This window comes from Cyrtonyx montezumae, unplaced genomic scaffold (genome assembly GCF_038088225.1).
Source record: "Cyrtonyx montezumae isolate F1298 unplaced genomic scaffold, pur_monq_1.0 scaffold_18, whole genome shotgun sequence".
NCBI classification, from domain to species: Eukaryota; Metazoa; Chordata; class Aves; order Galliformes; family Odontophoridae; genus Cyrtonyx; species Cyrtonyx montezumae.
In genome coordinates, this window is record NW_027071914.1 from 11332858 (window position 1) to 11352458 (window position 19601).

Sequence of the window (19601 nt, forward strand, 5' to 3'; positions counted from 1 at the left end):
GGCGTGGGCAGTTTGTATTTGGAAACTCCAGCCCTGTCACCCAGAGCAGCATCCAAGATCATGTGGAATTATTCAGGGCTCTGCCTTCTTGGCACCAAATAAACTGCAGAAATACAACCACCATACCAAGATGTTCATGACTTCGAGATCACAGCTGCTCTGAGAAAGACAAAAGCTGTTTCCTTCTAACTGCAGGAGCACAATTCAGACAGAGCAGATCCCAGAAATAACGAAAGAAAAAACAATCTAATTAAGTTGAATTACCATCTAATTTTATGTGAAAATTGTCCACTGACAGGCTGTTGCAATTTTAGCTTCGAACTACTGTGATATCACATGAGCATCCTAAAAATCTGCTTGCTCAAAAACAAGTAACTTAGATCTCATCATTAACATGACCAGACAGCCCTCCCCAACAAATATCCCTTTTTAATATAGGGTCACCATTGTGAAGCAGAAAGGAAAAAGTCTTGATCAGTCACACTGTGGAGACCAAGCTGATCTGCACCCAATGTGACACTGGACAGGACTTTGCCCACCCCTGGGTGAGTAAGGTGACAATTTTAGTGAGTGAATGCTTCCTGCTACTGCAGCAGAGAGGTTTGATAGCTCTGTTAACCTCAGCACATAAGGTTACAAGGAACACGTACCCACACAAGGAGCTGTAACTTCAGCAGAGACCAACAGTGCAAAAAAAGTAAAATAAATGGAAAAGATTTGGGAATCTCAACAGGTCTCTTCCAAGGTGGGTATTTATGAGCACCAAGCTTCCTCCCACTGCTTTTCATTACAGACTTCATATATATATTTCAGATTCTCCCACTGAGAACATAGATAAGCTTCTAACATAAAATTCTCCATAAAACAGAGTTACAATACAAGAGCAGTGACAAATGCTGGCATCACAAGCCTGCACTACTGCTGTTTTGTGCGAGCTTTGTAGAGAAATGAACAAAGATGTAAAGTCAAAGTCTCTTCTCCCACATTGAAGGTTCCAGAAACAAAACTTACAAAACCTGAATTGCTCATTAAAGCTACTCTGTGAGGAATATAGATAATGTCTTCCTACTTCTCTACACGGGAATGACTTAAAATTGTAATACAACATCAAGTTCTGTCAACATAAACTCAAGTGTTTGATTATTTTTTAACTCAAATGCATTAAAGCTTATTACCATCAAATTAAAAGAAAACAAATTTTTTATCTTGTACACCTCAGGGCACTGCTCTGAAAATTTCCATGGCAGTGCCATGCAGTGTAACACTAACCATGTGCCCGCATATCTATCATTCCCATAAGTTCTGATTGTTGGACCCCGTAACTCCAAACAACTCTGAGACTGGAACAAAAAATATAAATAAATAAGAAAGCTCACTGCTCACTAAAATTTACATAAAACATTTCACACTTCTTTCATTGGCTTTTCACAGCTGAATATCTCATTACAAAGCCAAATCTTCAGAACTACAGATCAATGTAGGTTCACACACAGCTGCTCTATTACACGTCCTTGAAGGAAATAAGGAGCACATGAATAAGATGACATGATCTGCATGGATATCTGTGTCACTGGCTTTTCCTGAACCCTTCAGGAAGGACCATCAAAAAGTTGTAAACACAAATAGCAAAAAACACAATGTATATACAGGCAAACCACAGAGTAAGAACGTAAGGAGTGATGGGATAGAAAGGAAGGACATCTTAAGAGTCAACAACTGGACAAAAAAAATAAAAAATAAAAAGGAAAGTGAATAACAATAATAAAAATCACTTGCCACGATGATGAGAGATATTCATGTACCTCAGCATCAGTGTCAAGACCTGTATGAGCTCATATATCCATTAAAAGTCTGAGATGGAGAAGGGAGGCAATGAAGTGCCGAACTGCACTGGCAAAAGTGAATGATGAAGAGTGGGCAGAACTGTAACTGATGGAAAAGCTGCAGAAGAGTCTCAAGTCACTGTGATTGGAGAGTGAAATGACAGAATAAATTAAATGTTAATAAATGCAAAATATTGCACTGAAAAATTGGTATGACTGTCCACATAGATTGACAGGCTGTGAATTAGCTGCTTTAACTCAGATGTAGTCACTGCAGACAGTTCTCTGGAAACATCAATTCAGCAGTACCCAAAAAAAGAAAACTTCAGAACTCTTCAGGGAAGACAGAGATTGAAATACACAGCTTCGTTATGGAACAAAATGAACTCCTGATCTATCCGTCTTTAAAACACCCACAGAATCCCACCTCTAAAAGAAAACATACAAAGACATGCAATTTTCTTGTAAAATGTTAGGATAAGCCCAAATTTGTTTAATTGATAAATTACAATAATTGGGCTGCAGTGTGTAAGAATCTCCTCCCTGGAACCACAAATACTGGTTAACTAGTCAACCACTTGGTTCACAGCAAGCCATAAAATTCTACCTTTGGTCTAACTAGAAAAAGGGAAATATCATACAAGGCTTCAAGTAACCAGAGTGAATAAGACTTAAGATGCTTCATAAGTTAAAGGAAAAAATGCTTTGAAGTTCCCTTCCACTACCTCCAATCCCATAAAGACAGGTGAATTACACAAGTTCAGCTGGACACTGTATTCTCCATCTCTACACGAAATGCTCCACCTTCCATTTTTATTCCTCTGCCGGCTGCTGGGAAGGAAGGGCAGCTTTTATACATAAAGATTAGATAGAAGGAAATCCTAAACATAGCACTGAACAGACATGTATGCGCAGTACCACATATTGCACATGGGTTGGGTTACAACACTGAGCCCATTAGATGACTGGTGCAGCTGTAACCCCTGGGTGAGAAGTCCAATTTAGGGAGACCAAAAGCTACAAGCAGGGGTTTGAGCACATCAGAAGCTTCACAAAAGTGAAGGAAAAAAGCAAAAAAATGCACTTCTGTCCCTGCAAGGACACTCTTGCATAGCACAAGAAGCATACGGAGAATGACAGATTTTGCATTGTTAATTACAAAATATTCTTTTCCCACTTTAAAGCCAACATTCATTTCTCCAAAATGGGCAATGGGACAGAGCTGCTCACCTGAGGCAGCTGCTCTTATAGCATCCCAGCATATCCATCTCTTGCACCCCACTTCAGAAGCAACACGGCCACCACAGCTTCTCACTCTGTGTTCAGGAGTAATTACCAACTGCTGAAGGTGTGAGGTTTGGGGAAAACAACCCCAGCACATTTCAGCTGATGAATCTCTCTGATTACTCTTAATGCATTTCCTTAATGCGTACAATAGAATGACTAACGTCCTGACTTCCTGCACCTTCTGATGCTGAGAATACTCCTCCTACATACAGACTATGAATCCAATAAGCCACACAGGACACGCTGTTGCTGTTTACAAAGCTTCTGTGCTGCATCATGTTTTTCCACAAGATTTGACTGAACAAACACACTTCCACAGCAGCCAATTAAAAGGGACACTGATGAGGATTTTAGAGCCACCTTGAGCACACTCTGCACCTCATCTTTAAACCAGTTTCATCCAAGTCAGAAAGCTTTGCTATTCACGCCAGGACAGACACCACCAGAGATACACTATAAATATATTTGAAATCCTCCATCTATGTTTGTTTTCTCAAAGGCAATTAGTGTGCAGGTGCTTTTAGCCTAAACCAGTAAACCATATTAAAGCATGTGGCAGCATTACACATCAGCCTGCACAGGGCCCATGCCACAGCACTGATAAGGAGACTGGAACTTGGGCAGAGGAACAAGTGCTGCTCAGACACTGGAGTCAGGCACAAAGTAGGAGAAGAGAGAAAGAAACAGAAGAATATGCAACAGATTTGTTTCTCAGACAACTCAGCCAGTACATTGTATCTTATATTCACGCCTTTCAGAAATAATTATCTGTTAGTAATTAATTGTAGCAGCTGACTCCACTCCCAGTAATTTCACAGGCACCAGGGTCAGTAAGATTGGCCTCATCCCTATTCGCCCACTCAGCCCTACTACCCTTTCAAATAACTCACTCAGACCTAACTTCTCCTTTCAAGTATCTATTTCCAGCATGGCACAAAACAATCAAACTTCTGTCAACGCACTGCAGTTTTGTCATTACACATATACCCCCAATGAGGGGTTTGGTACACGATGCAAAGCAAGCCTCTAGTCACACCAAGAACAGCAGGCTGCCCAGTGCCTATTCCAAAGGAGTAAAATAACCTCATGATTTCTGTATTTTATTCTGTTTTCCTTGCTATGGCAAGCTCTGTATACAAAACTGCAAAAATAATTCAGCCGTGCAGGACCAATTGTAAGCAGAAAACTAAACTACATGCTGTAAAGGCTATGATTCTTTGGCCTTACTGAAGCAATGAAATACCAGCCAGGTTAGACAAGGTATTATTGCTCTAAAGGCCGTTCTGTATTCACATTTTGAGCAGTAACATATATTAAAAGATTTGAAAGTTAGAAAGTTGCAAACTGGATGAGGTAGAAGAGTTAAAATTCGGGGTTAAGGCTTTACTTGAGCATGACAGCAAAACCAGCAAATTGTATCCTTGTACAGAAATAAAGTGTAAGGTAGAAAATTCATTTACATCCTGTCTATGTCTGTAAAATAAGTCACAAGAGGAACATAGCTGTGCATGCTGACACTCCAAATAAAGAGTTCACACTTCCTGCACTGGGAACTTTATAATTAAAGCAAAGAAAAAAAAAAAGTAATGCAGAGGTTATTTTCTAAATCATGGAAGCCTTTCCTACCCCACATCAGGGCCATACATTTTGCACGTGCACCCAGACAGCTGTCAGGATCAAGCTTCAGTCAGCAATGCAGCTCTTTTGATCTTGAACTCACAACACTGGGTAAGAATCAGAACAAAATCTGGGGGCTGTGGCAACACACACTTTGAGAGACTTCAGAAAGTTACTGGAGCAAGACAGACTGCACAAGATTCTTCTATGAGAAGTCAGGCTAGCAGTAGTCCAAGAGCTCAAACCAGCTCTCATTTAATTAGCTCTTTGCCACGTACAGGAGAGGTTGCACGAAGTGCCCAGAGCTGCATTCTCATTTGCACTTTGCTGCGATCCATACAGCAGCAATTCAGCCCTGAGTGAGGCAGAGCTCATTACCCAGCAGAGATGAGCTCTCCTGGCAGCGAGCTGCTCCTCCTGCACTCAGCATCAGCCCCTCTGCCCACCCCAGACGGGCACAATGGTACCCAGAGGCAGTGCAGGCTTTGTGCATGTTAGGGTGAGCCTGGCAGACTCCGGCTAGAAGCAAGGATACAGACTAGTGTCTGACACTGTGACAGAGTGAGTTTTATCCATCAGGAATGGGAGCGCAGTTGATGGGACGTCCTGCTCCTCCCAAGGACACTCACTTCGCAGGGCTGGGTGCACACTCCACAACTGCTGGAGCTTCCTCAAGGATTCCCTAAGAGAGGGTTGAGACCGTGACCACGATCCTCTGCAATTCTCAAGTCATGCTTTAAAAATTCTCTTTCATTTATTAAAACCTCCGCTGCACCATCGTGCAGATGAGCTGTGCCCTTTGGCCAAGCAGGGGAATGTTCTGGAGCTCCAAGCTGCTCGAGCAGCCTTGTGCAACCAGAGCTAGCAGCCTGATCTGCTGCAAACTTTAGCAACAGGTAACCTCACTGGCATTACCAACATACATTAGATGTAGACCAAATCACCTCAGGGTGACCTGTGGGCACGGAGTGAGCCAGGAATTCAAAGTACCACTTTGCTCAACCCAAGCACAGGTCCTTTCTCCTTCATGCTTACCAGCTTACTTTTATCTGACAGTGTTTTAACAGCAGTTTTCTTATCATATTAAACTAACATCTCTGATTAAAAAAAAAAAAAGTCAAATTCCACGTGTATTTCCACAGAGTATGCAGAGCAGATCTCTACTGAACCATGCTATCTGTGCACAGATTTCACTCTTTGCTGCAGTAATGTTCTCACCAACAAAAAAAGCCATGCACACAACACACACACACCTCCGTTGGCAATCTTCTGCTCCTGTTTTCCCTCAGAAGAGCAGCCCTAGTGTCCAGCTGGCAGCACAGTGGGCAGAGAACCAGCAGGGCAGTGGGGCTGCACCGCTTCACAGCACGGAGAGCTCTGGCCCACAGTCAGGTGATGTGGATTACTTGCTGCATCAATTCCAACTAATTGGAGTGGAGGTATTTGGCATTTTTGAGGAGGGGAGAGGGTGTTCAGTTTGTGGTTTTGTTTGTTTCTTTTGAAGTATCTGAATGCATAGTGTCTTCAGTCACTGGAAGGCAACTCCCACATTTCTTCCCAAATATTTAGCAAAGGTCCACTGGGACCCACCAGATACTTTCAGGAGTGCTGTATCTAGATCTGGACACACTGTAGGTTCTTCATTGTGTTTGGTTTTTTTTAATCACAGCCACCTACCACTTTATCCCTAACAGTCCATTAAGCTCCAGATTGATGCAGCTACTTTGGATCAAGGGGCGAACGTTACAGTTTAGCTCAGAGCTTTAGAAGAAAAAAAAACAAACCAGCACAGAGGGCAGCCTGGGGACTCCCCTCCCTGCCCGCAGTCAGAACGGTGATTGCCTGCTGGCATCGAGGTGTCTCGCACAGTACAGTCTGTTCTCCCTCTGCTGAGCAATCCAAGCACTACAGAGAGTAACTTAGAGCGGTCCATGAGTAGCATCAGCACTGCGAATGAACCAACTTTATTTCTCAAACTAACCCCTGAACAAGGAATAATGCCCACAAAGAGCTGCTCAGTGCCACTGCGTCTGCAGAGATGGGTGCTGCAGCTCGACCCCTGGCTGAGCACGGGGCTGTGGAGCAGAGCACACCATGCTGAACAACCACACAGCCGACACGAGCCTGCAGGGCAAGGACCTGCTCACGAGTTGCTCTGTGTCAGAGAACTGGTGCATCTGCTGGTGGTCAACACCACTGGCTGTAAGCGAGGAGAAGCTCCAGCAACACAAATCACCTCCCTGGATGTAGTCCCAGCTCTGCTCTTCTGCATTTGTGGTCGCTCTCCAAAGCCCAGACCAGCAGAGCATTAATGGGAAGAGTCTGCATCCAAAGGGGAACACTTCAGTGGTTTCACTCCCTTAGGGGAGTTCACATGACACAGCACTGGATTCTGACTGATGGTCCTGCTGCGTGCATGCTGCAGGGAAGCAGGGCAGCTCCAAAGTCAAAAGCCTCCCCAAAATTCCCCCACACGGCCAGGAGGAGGCAGGATCAAAACAGCACAGGTAGCAGCACAAAACAGGAGACAGAAAGCCTGAACTTAGAAATGTTCTAAAAAGCAGTTCAGCTTGTCAGCATACAGTGCACTGGATTCAGTGAGCTCTGTGCATCACCAGCTCCTTGAAAATGCCACCAAATTCAAAAACAAAAATAATTAAAACTCAGTGTTCAATGACAAACTGAGCGTGATGCTGAGATTTGAGAACTTCTTACTTCCATAAGGAACCCCATAACCTCCCTTTCCAAGCAGAAGAGCACACAGATGATGACCCCAGCACACTACTGCTACAGAAATGCGAGATGCTGTCTTTCAAAGGCTAAAAAAAAAAAAAAAAAAAAAATTAAGCTGTACTCAAATTTAACAGAACAGCAGCTAAAAATGGCAGAAATCACCTTGGGGGGGGGGGGGGGGGGGGGGGGGGGGGAGAAAAGGCACAACATCAGAGCAGCACAATTTCAAGCATGACCTAGCACCTGGCAGCATCAATCAGGTCCTTTGGAATCATCTCAGGACCAGAGCCATACAAAGCAGGTCCAGGTGTGCCAGGATTGAGAGCAGTGGATGGATGCAGGGAGGAAGAACATGCCGAGTTCACAGGGAAAGGCACAGAAACAGCAGTGCTCATGCTGCCCCTGGTCAGCAGGACACAAACAGTTCATCTCTGCAATATTTATGATCCAAACTGAGAAAAAGCACTGACATTCACATATGATCCACCTTCAAACTTTGGGGGGGGCTGCAAGGGAATGCAAGGAAGGCCTACAAACTGGCAAGGTTATTGAAAAGGAAATTGTGAAGCTATTTGCTGTGCTTAGTAACCTACTGCCCAAAAAAGTTAGCGGTATGTTTCCAAACTACTCCCAGTGCATACAGCAAAAATCCCTTGTTAAAATCAGAGACAAGCTGTGAGCTGCACACTGCACCAAAAAAGCTCCAGATGAAAGACAAAGTTCCTGTGCGCTCACTCCTTGCAGTTACCTCATAAATCCAGGTTTGTCATCAAAGCAACACCTATCTTGCCAAAACCTCTGGGAAAGCACCACGGCAGAGGCTAACTCATTTCTGCCAATTGTTTGGAAAACATTGTTGGGGCAAGGAGCTGCGTGCTGGCACGAGCTCTGCCTCTTTTAGGATGCAGGTGGTCAGTGGCACAGAGGCAGGGAGCAGGGCCGGGCAGCCGAAGACAAATGAGCTCTGACAGTGTGCAGAGCTTTTAGACTGACACCTTCCTGCTCAAGTGCCTCAAAGGGACTCGATGTAAGCAGGTAACAAAGCCTCAGGTTCTCACAGATGAAATAAAAGCTGGAGTAGACAAGAGAGAAGGTTGACTTCTTCCCCCCCCCCCCCCCCCCCCCCCACTGTGGGAACCCCAGGGGTTTTAATCAATGCAAGTGAATCTTTGGTATTTTCCTCCAATAGTCCCAAAATAAAGTCAGTAAGATGCTGGCACTTTCACAACACAGAGTGATTGTTTCTCAGCAAGCTTGAGTTGGTCTTTATCAAAAAAATTGAAGAAATGCATTATGACTTCAAAGAAAAATAGCAAGCAAGGAAACAGAAGCAGCAGGAAAGCATGAGGAGGTATGGTTGGCTCCCAGGACAACTTCGTCCTACCTTTCCTTTTAAGCATGAAGTGAAAGGAGAGCAGAGTAACCAGAGCAGCTGGTGCAGAAACACACCCGCAGCTACCCTGGACCACAAGAACAACAAATTATTCCAAAATGCACATACCATCAGACACTATGTGGAGGCATTGCCAGATCCAGAGTCTCCTCTCATGAGGGAAACACCTTCCTGTCCATCTGCTTCATCAGAGCCTACAGAGCTCTCCATGCATTCAAGCAGCTCCTAATGCACCTCCTAATAACCTATCACCCAGAGGATCCGTGCACGCACACTGCGTCCACACGTCACATTAAATAAGGAGAAACACAGCATGTTACATAACACCTTTACATAATTACGAACACCTGAGCAGACGGCCCTGCCTGCCTGCAGGTCTGTGTGCTGGCTCGCCCTCAGCCAAAGGAAAGCAGGCAAGGAGCCTTGCAAAGCCACAGATCCACTTCCAATCCCACCTTTCTTCAGCGGTGAATGGGAGAATCTATTCCTCCAATTTCCTCCTTGCAACGCAAAGGAACCACCACTTCTCGAGTTCTAAAAGCTGCAAGCAACATCAGCTTTTCTGAGTCACCTGCAAAGAGGCACAAATAAAGGACAACGTGGGCACACGAGGCACAATCCTTCAAACAGAACACTAAAAGCCTCCAGGAGGCAACGTAAGGAGTAAGAAGCGAGCCCACGTCTTCCCCGCACTCCAATTTCAGTGACTTGGAGGGGAAAAGACAAAGGTAATTCCTCAGCAGCAGGCAGCATATTGCAACAGCTGTACCTCTGTTAATCACCGAGCTCAGGAGCAAAGTTCATGCATCGCATTACTGAGAGGCGAAGATCTCTGAAGAGCTTTTACTCTAAGTCATCTTGTTGGGGCTGTTTCAAAATCAGTACTCTTATTTTTCCTTTATCAGGATCATTTTGTCTCAAGCTGGCTCTTCCTCAAAAAGAAAAGTAACCAAGCTGGATTCCCAGCTGATACACACCACCACGAGAAGTCAATGGAATTAGGCTTACACCAAATGAAACACAACTAAGACTTCTCCTCCTTGAAATGATGCTGGAAGTGGGACCATCGTGCTCTTTTATGGCAGATGTGCTCACAGGGCACAAGGGTTCACCCCCACATCCAGGGAATGTCACAGAGCACACGTATCCATCACCAGGAGGGCACAGCACAGCACAAACCAATGCATGAACGTCACCACGACCTATTCCGCTCAGCACACAACTGAGAGCTGTTCATTTCTCTTTTCAATGAGCCACTACGCGAGTGTTGATTTAATGGCTCATTTATCAACCCCTCTGAATATTAAGCAATTCATTTTGACTTAATTTGGACGATTCAATTTCACCCATCCTTTCTCCCCTTGAAAAATGTGAATTGCTCTCAAGGGAGAGGCTGTTTTAAAAGTTGACTAAACAGGCAGTACTTGGGAACCCACGGGAGCCTGGAAGGTTATGAGAAATACACTGATAAACATTTTTTAATCTGACTTTCCTTTCGTATTTTATGCTGTATCACAAGCACGAAAGCAAAGACACTCCAACGAGCATTCAGAACGCTGCAGATCGAGACGCAGCATCAGCCACCACATGAGAAGCCCACCGGAAAATCCAGCATACCGTCCATACAACCGACAACCTGCCACAGTCATTCTTGAGGAACAGAGCTCCTCACTCAAAATCCATTACTTTCCTCGAAACTTTTTCTTGGGGAAAAACAATATATGTATATTTATATATACGTGTGTATTAATAAGACCACGGGAAACACCCACGCACATCAGCAGCATCTCCTGCTCAGAAGTTTGCATCTCGGAGCGCTCCGGCACCGCGGCCGCCCGCAGATCAGCGCACCTGTTGGGCAGCCCGGCCGCGTCCCGGGGCTTCCCACGGCAAAGCTCCGTTTTCACCCCGGGCTGCTCGATCGCTCTCCGAGCTCTTAGCACCGGGCTCGGCGGCTCCATCCTTGCGGCCCCGCAGCGGGGCACTGCCGTTAAGTCCGTCTCCTCGGGAACCCCCCCCCCCCCGCCCCGTACGCACACCGCAGAGCTCAGCCCCGGAGCCAGGAGGCGTCTCCCGATGCGAGGAGGCGCTCCGCTCCCCGGGAAGAGTGACCGAGAGCCGCCGCCGCGCGGAGGGACGCGCGGGGCAGCGCTACCCCGGCTCGGGGCCGGATCTGAAAAGGTCCCCGCGAAGGGCAACCGGGGCAACTCCGCCAAGTGCGAGGCTCGCGGGCAGGGCAGCGCGCTGCACTCACCTGGACACCGGGCGGCCGAAGGGGCGGGGGTGGAGGGGGGCCGGCTCGGCCCCTCAGGACATCACCGCCGCCGGGGCCGCCGCCGGGGGCGGGAGCGCGGGGGCCCGCGGCGGAGCGGCTCCTCCGGCAGCGGGGGCGCGGCGCTGCCTTACGCCGCGGCGCTGAGCCGCGCCGCCTCCGACACGCGGCCGCGGCGCCCCGGCCCCGGTTGGGGGGGGGAGAGAGGAGAGGGGTGGCAGCGGCGTCGGAGGCGGACCCGGTTCCCGCGGCCTCCCCTCTCCTCCCTCCCGCCTCGCCCCGCCCGCTCCGCCGCGCCCGCCCCCTCGGGAGCGCTCGTGATGCTTGTCCGCTCTGCTTTTCTCCCTTCTTCTGTTCCTTCGTTTCTTTTCTCCCGTTTTAGCCTCCTTCGCCCCACTTTTTTCCCTCTCCCCCCGTTTCTTCCCCTTTCATCCGCCCCCCTATTTATCCCTTCTCCCTTTTTTTGATTCCCCCCTTTTCCCGTCTCCGTTTCCCTCCGCATTTCTTCTCCTCCCTTCCTCCTTTCCTCCTCCCCCTCCTCCTTTTCTTTCCCCCCCTCCCCCTTTCCCCCAGCCCTCTCCCTTCCACAGCGGATCACACCGCGGCCAGCAGCCTCTCTCGAAGGAGACGGCTGGGGGCTGTGGGAAGCAGATGGCCCCAGGGGAGCAGGATGCACGTACATCGCCCCGCATCCCCCCCCCCCCCCCTGCACGACCCGGGCGTGGCTGCCACCGCAGGGCACCTCCATGGGCATCCTTTCCCCCGCCCTTGGAGGCTTTTGAATAAGTCAGTGCGGTTTTTCCAAAGGATCCAGCAGAAATGAAGGAGCTCGTTGCTCACTTAAGCTCTCACCCAGCCCAGCGCTGGGTCTGCAGTTCCCGGAACACCGAACGTGCCAAGTGGGGGCATGGCATCCCTAAGGCAGCCCGCACTCAGCTCCCAGCGCTGCTACAAAAGCTTCGGGACCAACAGGCTTCATTTCCCCTGTTCGAGTTTCATTCATTGCAGATGGGCTCAGTGGAAACACCGTTTTCACCTTAAAATGTTGATTGTTTTGCTACTGTATACAAATGTTTTGATTTTATCAGGCCAATGAATGCTTTTTTCTCATGTTTTGGAGCTAAAGATCAAAGTTCACAGTAAGCTCAGTGGCTACTGGTTGATATTCACTAGGACAATGCTGCACTTGTATTCATCGATTCCCGCCTGGGCTTTTCCCCTCATCTATGTGAGTCCAGATTACCTTAAAATTCCAATAAAGTGCCAAGAATCATAGAATGGCTTAGGTTAGAAGGGACTGTAACGATCACCAAGCCCCAGCCCCAGCTGTGGACTGCCCAGGTCCCCATCCAGCCTGGTCCTGAGCACCTGCAGGGATGGGTTCATCAGAGATCTGTAAAATCAGTGCCAACAAAATAACATTAACACAAATCAAAACCTAAGCTGAAGATGTTACCCTGTTTCAGGTCTCATTCCCACTCTGTGGGTCGCAGACAGACCACTGATAAGCCATGGAGCACCTTAAACAGCAATAGGTGTGCACAAATCAGTGAGATTGTGGCTGTCAATCTGAGTTGTTACATCTAGAACTTCCAGGTAATCATTGGCAGCGTAAATGTATGATTCTTATTAAAGTTAATCTCAAGTTGATTGTGTTGTTTTGTTTTTTTTACTTTGTGACTCAAGGAATTGATGTCGATTTGGATGTTGCGGTCTTCATGGGCACTGAGCATCACTCTCTGGAAAACAGCACCAGTTAAAATGAAATGAAGTATAAAACCCTCTCATTTTAATTCATAGAATCATAGAATATCTTGAGTTGGAACAGACCCATAAGGATCATTGAGTCCAATTCCTGGCTCTGCACAGGACCACTCAAAAATCATGCCACAATGCATGGAAATCTCTAGAGGTCCATTCCAGTCCCTACAATTCTGTGATTCTGTGAAAGTGCACTAAGTCCTGCCCTGTACACACACCTCTATGCATGCACTCCTATTTTTAAGTTACGTGGAGATGTTGCTCAGCTTTGCAGTGTCAGAGGTAAGCCTGTAAGATTATTGCTGAAGAATTCTGATATTTTCATAAGTATATTTATATAAACAAAACAAAAACAATCAAAAAACCAGTACTGGATGCAGTTGGCCAGCAATGGCAGGGAATGCTAATTCCACTTAGTTACAGGAAAAGGCAATAAAAGCAAATATGTTTCCCTAAGGCCCCAGCCCAGAGTGATGAAAAATCCAGACCAACAAACATTATTTTTTTCAAACTAGCCTTCAATGTCATCTCTTTTCCCACTGAAAAATAAAAAAGTACCCAAGGCAAACTGGAGTATAAATGACACTCCTCAGATCTATTAATTGTACCCAGATATAGCCTCATGCTGGGGAAACATGGACAGTCTACACCCTAAAACTGGGCAAGCCCTACCCACAGCTCACATGTGCCACAAACACAAATGCCATAGGGCCTTAGCCAGAAGTATTTAAAGTTATGAGGTCAGTGACAGCAGCAGCTGCTGCTCCTGACCTCAAGGGAATCACAGTTCTGCTTAACACAGAGTCCTGTCCTCTCATTTCTCAGTGGATTTCTGGGATCTGGGTTGTCCTCAGAGCTGTGGGAGTGGGTTCATGCTCCTGCCAAGACCACAGGTGGCAGTGTGCTACAGGGGCAGAGGGAAAGGCAGTGCAGGCCGAGAGAAATCACTTGTCCTGGTAGGGCTGGCCCTGTTCATTTTTCCTGCCTTTAGGAAGGAACAGCTGCTGCTCAGGTTTGCCAGCACCTAGCATTCAAAAACTGTGAGAGAGTCAGAAACAGGATGATTGTCTGTAAAAGAGTCTGATACTGAAAAAAAAAAAAGTGAAAGGAAAAAAAAAAGACTCTTTTGATTTAGTTTGAGTTACTGTCTGCAGGGATCTCTTCACAAGCTTTTTTCTCAGTTCACGAGGAGCAGAGATCCACCCTCTTTTTTCTTTTTTCCTTTTTTTTTTTCTTGCTTTTTAATGAATGCTGGGATTCTAACATAATCAACTAATTCCAGGAGCTGAGCCTGGAAGATAAAAAAAAAAAAAGTATACCATGTTGCAAAGCTCACAATGCAATCTCATTGCATTGGAATTGGCAGTGGTTCACTTGGCTCTGGAAATAATAAAGTGGGAGACTGAAATGACAAACAAACTGGAGATCCAAACCCAAGTGCCACCAGGGAATGCAAAGCAGATGGCCAGCTAAAGAGGACCAGCCCAAAGAACTGCTGTAATCTTCCCAGTAAGATTACCGACAGCATCTGTGGTTGCCTCCTTCCTATGAGCGTGCCTGGCATGTGGACCTTGGTGTCCTTGTCACGAGTTATTAAGACAAGTAAACAAGCCAGAGCCCTCTCAATTGCAAATCATTTGCGTGCACCTTCTTGTAGCAAATGTCAATTCAAGAGCATTGGAGAGCACATGCAAAGGTTGGGGAACAACTCTCTGCAAACTTCTATGCCACCTTGCAGCTAACTGGTCACTTGGCTACCAGAACATAATATTTGTGTGTGTTTTCAGGAAAAATTGATTATTCAACATGCTTGTATTGAAGTACCTGCTCTGTTTCAATGTGTCATTATGTTATTTTGTCAGAAGAAATTTTAGAAGCTGCAAAATTAAGTTTGTGCTAACCAGAGGCAGGCACGATGAAAATTAGATTTGGGGACTCCCCATAAGTATGCAAGGTTGAGCATATGAGATCATCTGTAGCAATTCATTTTCTGAAAGAGGGAAAGAAACCTAAATTACATTGTCTTCTGTCACATCCAGTTTGCTCAGCAGAGGGAAGCACGCAAAGATCAGCTGTGACCATCAGAAGTAAGTAGCATGGTAAGAACACCCTGCACAGCTCCACTGGGACTGATCCTTCCTGCTTACCCCAATCAATGCATTGGTTTATTGGAGAAGAAAACAATTATTGCACAGCAGACTGTCTACCCCAGCAGATCCTCTCTGCTGCCAAATAGTATTTCTCCCTGGTTTATGTCTAGCACTTAGCAAAGCTGCCCAGCCTTCAAGCATACAGTCATTTTCTCCAACTTTTACTCTTTCCACCAGCCTGGGACTGCAACACCGAACCCGAATTAAAACCACACACTCCTCTCTGTGGTTGATCACAGAGAACAGGATTTTGAACTCTGGACTCAATGGAAAATGCTTCCCCACAGGCATTTGGAGCTAAACCCTACCCACCATATTGATGGGCATCTCCATTGCCTGACAGTCTGAAATAAGCAAAATTTCATAATTTGGGGAGGACAAGGAATTAGAGTCCCTCTTGGATGAACACAGCACTCCTGTCCCCTTCTTCCAGCTATGTGCACAACAGCCTGGCAGCCACAGAAATGCACGGAGTGAGCAAGGTCTTCCTTCCCCACCAGCCAATAATGATAATTACACAGGCAAACCTGTATTAATTTGGGTTCAGTCCTTTTCCCTCTCAAATTAACATCCTTTTGGCTCCTGGTGCTGACATTACCAGAAGCTGACCTGACATCACAGAGCAAGAATGAGATCGCCGCTCTCCCTCTTCAGGGGCCAAGGGAGGTGCTGCCCCAACAAACACCAGCAGCCAAGACAGCTCCCAGTATGGCTGCAGGGTTCTGGGCAGCAATCCCACTCCGTGGTGGGGTAACAGGGCGTCTTGCAGGCTCCCTGCGTACAGGTACACAGACAACTTGCTGGCTACCCAAAGCAGGGACACATGCTGGGATTGCTTATGTGCTCCTCTTATTCTCTAACAATTGAGAGAGGGGAGGAAAAAAAGCAGCTATTTCTGACTGAGATACATCCCTCTGTTGTCTCTTTCTCAGCTGCAAATGCCCTCGGTCGTGCTGATTTCCTGTAGCTGGCCACTCCCCGCCCTGTTTCTACTAACAGAGAAAGTAACTGTTCGCAATTCCCGACTGCCGGCCTTCTGCCAGATAACACTTGCAGATGCACTGCCAAGGCGAGCTTCATGCAGGAAGAAAGAAAGGAGAAAAATAAAACAACACAAATGGCAGATGAAACAGACCGGCTCTGATTCCTACCTTCAGAAGCAGACTCCGCTCAGAGCCCACAAATGCTTTTACTTTGCTGGAAGACTGCAAACTATTTTTAGTTCCCCTCCGGGCTGCCATATAGGGCCAGCAGCCCCCTGCTGCCACCACTAATCTGCCCAGCAGAACCGCAGGCCACCTGCTGCTGGTGACTCACCCTGTGTCAAGCTCATGCAATATAGATAGGCAAAACAGAAAGACAATTGCTTGTTTTCCTCCATGCCCCATGAGTTTTTTGTGCCTCCCCATGTTCAAAGCAGATGAAATCCATGCAAAGGTGATTACATCTGATCACCAGTTCACGTTCTTTTCAGGGCAGAAGATCTAGGAGGTGATAAGTATAGCAGAAATATTCTTGTTTAGACGTGTGGCATGAATACGTGTGTTTACATATACATGCACTTACACATGTATGTGTTCTTTGGAGTGACTGCGTTCTTTCAGTCTCCCCCTCTGGTACATGTTTCTCTGAAAATCGGAATGGAAATTCAATGAAGCTCCATCTTGATCCTTTCTTCCCTACCTGCACACACAGTAAGAAAGAACAAGCTTGGGAGATATGCACATCTAGGGGACACTCGAGCTTAAAGCCTGACAGCATGGAGAAATGAGTCTTACCTCATGTTTCTCAGACAAGCCTTCAGGTGGAAGGCAGAGGTGGCTTGGTGGCTGTACAGTGGCCATACTCCCCTTTGTTTGCTTCCCAGGACTTATTTGCAGTGACAAACATACAGAGAGCAGCCCCTGTTCTGCACTGGGAGTGTGATTTAGCTGTCCCCCCAAGCCATGAATTTCATCCTTACAGGCTGCACTTCAGAGCTTTTAGGAGCTTCAATAAATAGGTCTGGCTTTGTGATCTCCAGAAGATCTGTATTTTCTTTCCTTCCTATCACTCTCTTTCTATATTTCTTTTTCCAAAATGTGAATTTTGTGTCATTTCTGTCTTTGAAAAAAGGCACTGTCTCAGTCATATGCCTTGGGCAATAATATGTGTATCAGTTGGCACTCACCAGTACTACCCTTAGCTTACCCTACTGTTCTTAAACTCTACATCTTAGTCACTCTTATTAAAGACAAAGGAAAAATGTCCTCTAATATGAGTGGAAATGGGACAAACATTTACAGAAAATGCTAAAAAACCTCTGAAAATAGCTCTACTTGTCATGGCTGAATAAGTGCAACACGGGAATCAGAGAATCACAGAATTGTAGGGGTTGGAGGGGACCTCTAGAGATCATCAAGTCCAACCCCCCCACCAAAGCAGCTCCCTAGCCCAGGTTGCACAGGTAGGCATCCAGGCAGGTCCTGAATGTCCCCAGAGAAGGAGACTCCACCACCTCTCTGAGAAGCTGTCCCTTTTAGATTTATGGATATAACCATGCAAGCCTGTATATTGCCCCTATATAAAAAACATCCAAAGTATTCAATGGATAATGAAAAACTTCCCCTAGGTTTAGAAAATCATTGTATTGATTGTATTCCATAAGAATGATTTTAAAGAGTTTGGGTACCTCTGTTCTCTACGTTGTGCTGTCTTGTGTTGTGTTATGTTATGTTACACTATGTTGCATTACATTACGTTACGTTTTGCTATGTAACTTTCATTTTTGTTCCCCTCTCTATCTTCTCCCATTGATCTGGAAGAGGCATGGTAGAAACCAAGGAGCTGTCCCAGCCTGTTTGGTTCCCTTTCTCCAAGAGAAGCTAGGTTAGGCAGCAACAAATCTCAAGTTTTCTCTATTTCTGCAGCTTTGATTGTATGCCATATAAAATCCTTCAAAAGCCAAACAAAGCTCTTAAAAAATTTGCCCTTGCATGTGTTCTAGGCTCTCCAAACAGAGTTTAGAAATGTATTTCAAGCCCTGTAATATAAAATAACCACTCACAAATCAGCATCTCGCCACTCCAAATCACCATCTGCCAACACCAACCCTGAGCATTTCTCCGCCAAATAAAGATGAAATCCTTGGGTCCTTTCCTCTCTGTTCCCAGCTGCTTCTGCAGCTTCTGGGGTGGGGAGAGGTGGGGGGTGGGAGGGGTGGGGGGGTGGGGGGGGTGGAGGCCGGCAGAGCAGCGGGATGTGGGGCAGGCAGCCCTTGAAGCTCCGTCAGTTCAGGCAGGAGCACATCAGCCCCGCGCTCTGCGGTGCTCTATTCCCCCCTAGTGACCGGATCGCTCCGAGGGCACTGAATCAGCTGCAGCCTTCCCGCTCCTCAGGGCTGCTGCATCCCCAAGCACAACCAGGGGAAGCTCTGGCTTTGTGCTTCAGGAGTCCCGCGACCCATCCAGACAGCTCCCTGTGCACCCGTGGCCATCTCAAGGGACAGAAACAACCCACGCAGTGAACTGCAACCCGAGCACAAGGGTCAGCTCTCCCTGCCACCCTCCTCCAATCACAGCCTAGGAGTGCCACTGGCATGTCACCTAACACCTTGGATGTATATATCCACACAGCAAAAATGTAGAACAGAAATAAAAAAAAATATATCCACCCCACATCAGCACGTCTGCCTCGAATCCCAATTAGCAAAGAATTGTTTGCCTTAATTCTAAATGTATTTAGAATATGGAGCATATATTTCCAAAGGATGTTTTGTATTTACAGCATGTCTGTCGGGTTATACTGCTGCAGTGTAATTGTTTTCCTGCTGAGAATTATAGCAGTGAAGTTACTCTGGGTGCGATTACGGCTAATTATGGTTTCGCTTCAGAATTTAAAGGCTCTCCTGCAATGCTCACTCCTTTCCACTTAGACTCCATGGCCTCAGTGCACGTCGTGGCTGCTGCCAGTAATTGGAGTAACCGAGGTCTGTGAGGTCACTGCCAGCTCCGTGGCACTCAGGTACATTTGAGATTTAGTTGCTGGAAATGGGTGAAACAGTACAGTAATGATGATGCGAGGGGAAATTCGTAACAAATAGCCTGCACTGAGACGATCTCAGCCTAAATTTCACCTAGGGGCAGCTTTAACCACAAGAAAGTGGCACTCCGCAACCGACAAAGTGATGGGCAGACTGTAGGCACAAGAACTGTGCAGGATTTGTACCCAAATGGGGATTATTTTAACAAAGAATGTTTGTGCTCCGGGTATTTCATAGCTGAGGAGCAGGGAGATGTTCATTCCTGTGCACAGACCCAGCAGAAAGTGACTGCTCTAGTTTCAGAAGGAGAGCCCTAAGAAAGCCTGGCTAAGGCAGCAGGAATGGTTCGAATTCATTGACTGCTCCCTAACAGGAAACACTTCCTGACATTTTTCATAACTGTAGTTGTTCCTTTGCATCTAAATCCTTAAAGCCTGATGCAGGAATCAGGTTATCTTCATCAGTCTCTTCCTTCTGCCATACTTCTGCCTGTCACTGCTGATATTCTGAGCACAGAGCTGAGCTCCAGCCACATGGGAGCAGC

General features: G+C 46.5%; 1 protein-coding gene across 2 annotated transcripts in view; it reads right to left on the reverse strand.

Moving 5' to 3' along the window:
- The window catches only part of SGCD (sarcoglycan delta), a 299559-nt gene extending 288412 nt beyond the window's left edge, over positions 1 to 11147 (reverse strand). The window contains exon 1 of one of the 2 annotated variants that reach the window (XM_065734696.1): positions 11108 to 11147. The gene's annotated coding sequence lies outside the window, so the exon portion shown is untranslated. The remainder of the gene's footprint in view (positions 1 to 11107) is intronic. The other variant, XM_065734695.1, reaches the window with a different exon arrangement.
- Positions 11148 to 19601: the final 8454 nt, after the last annotated feature.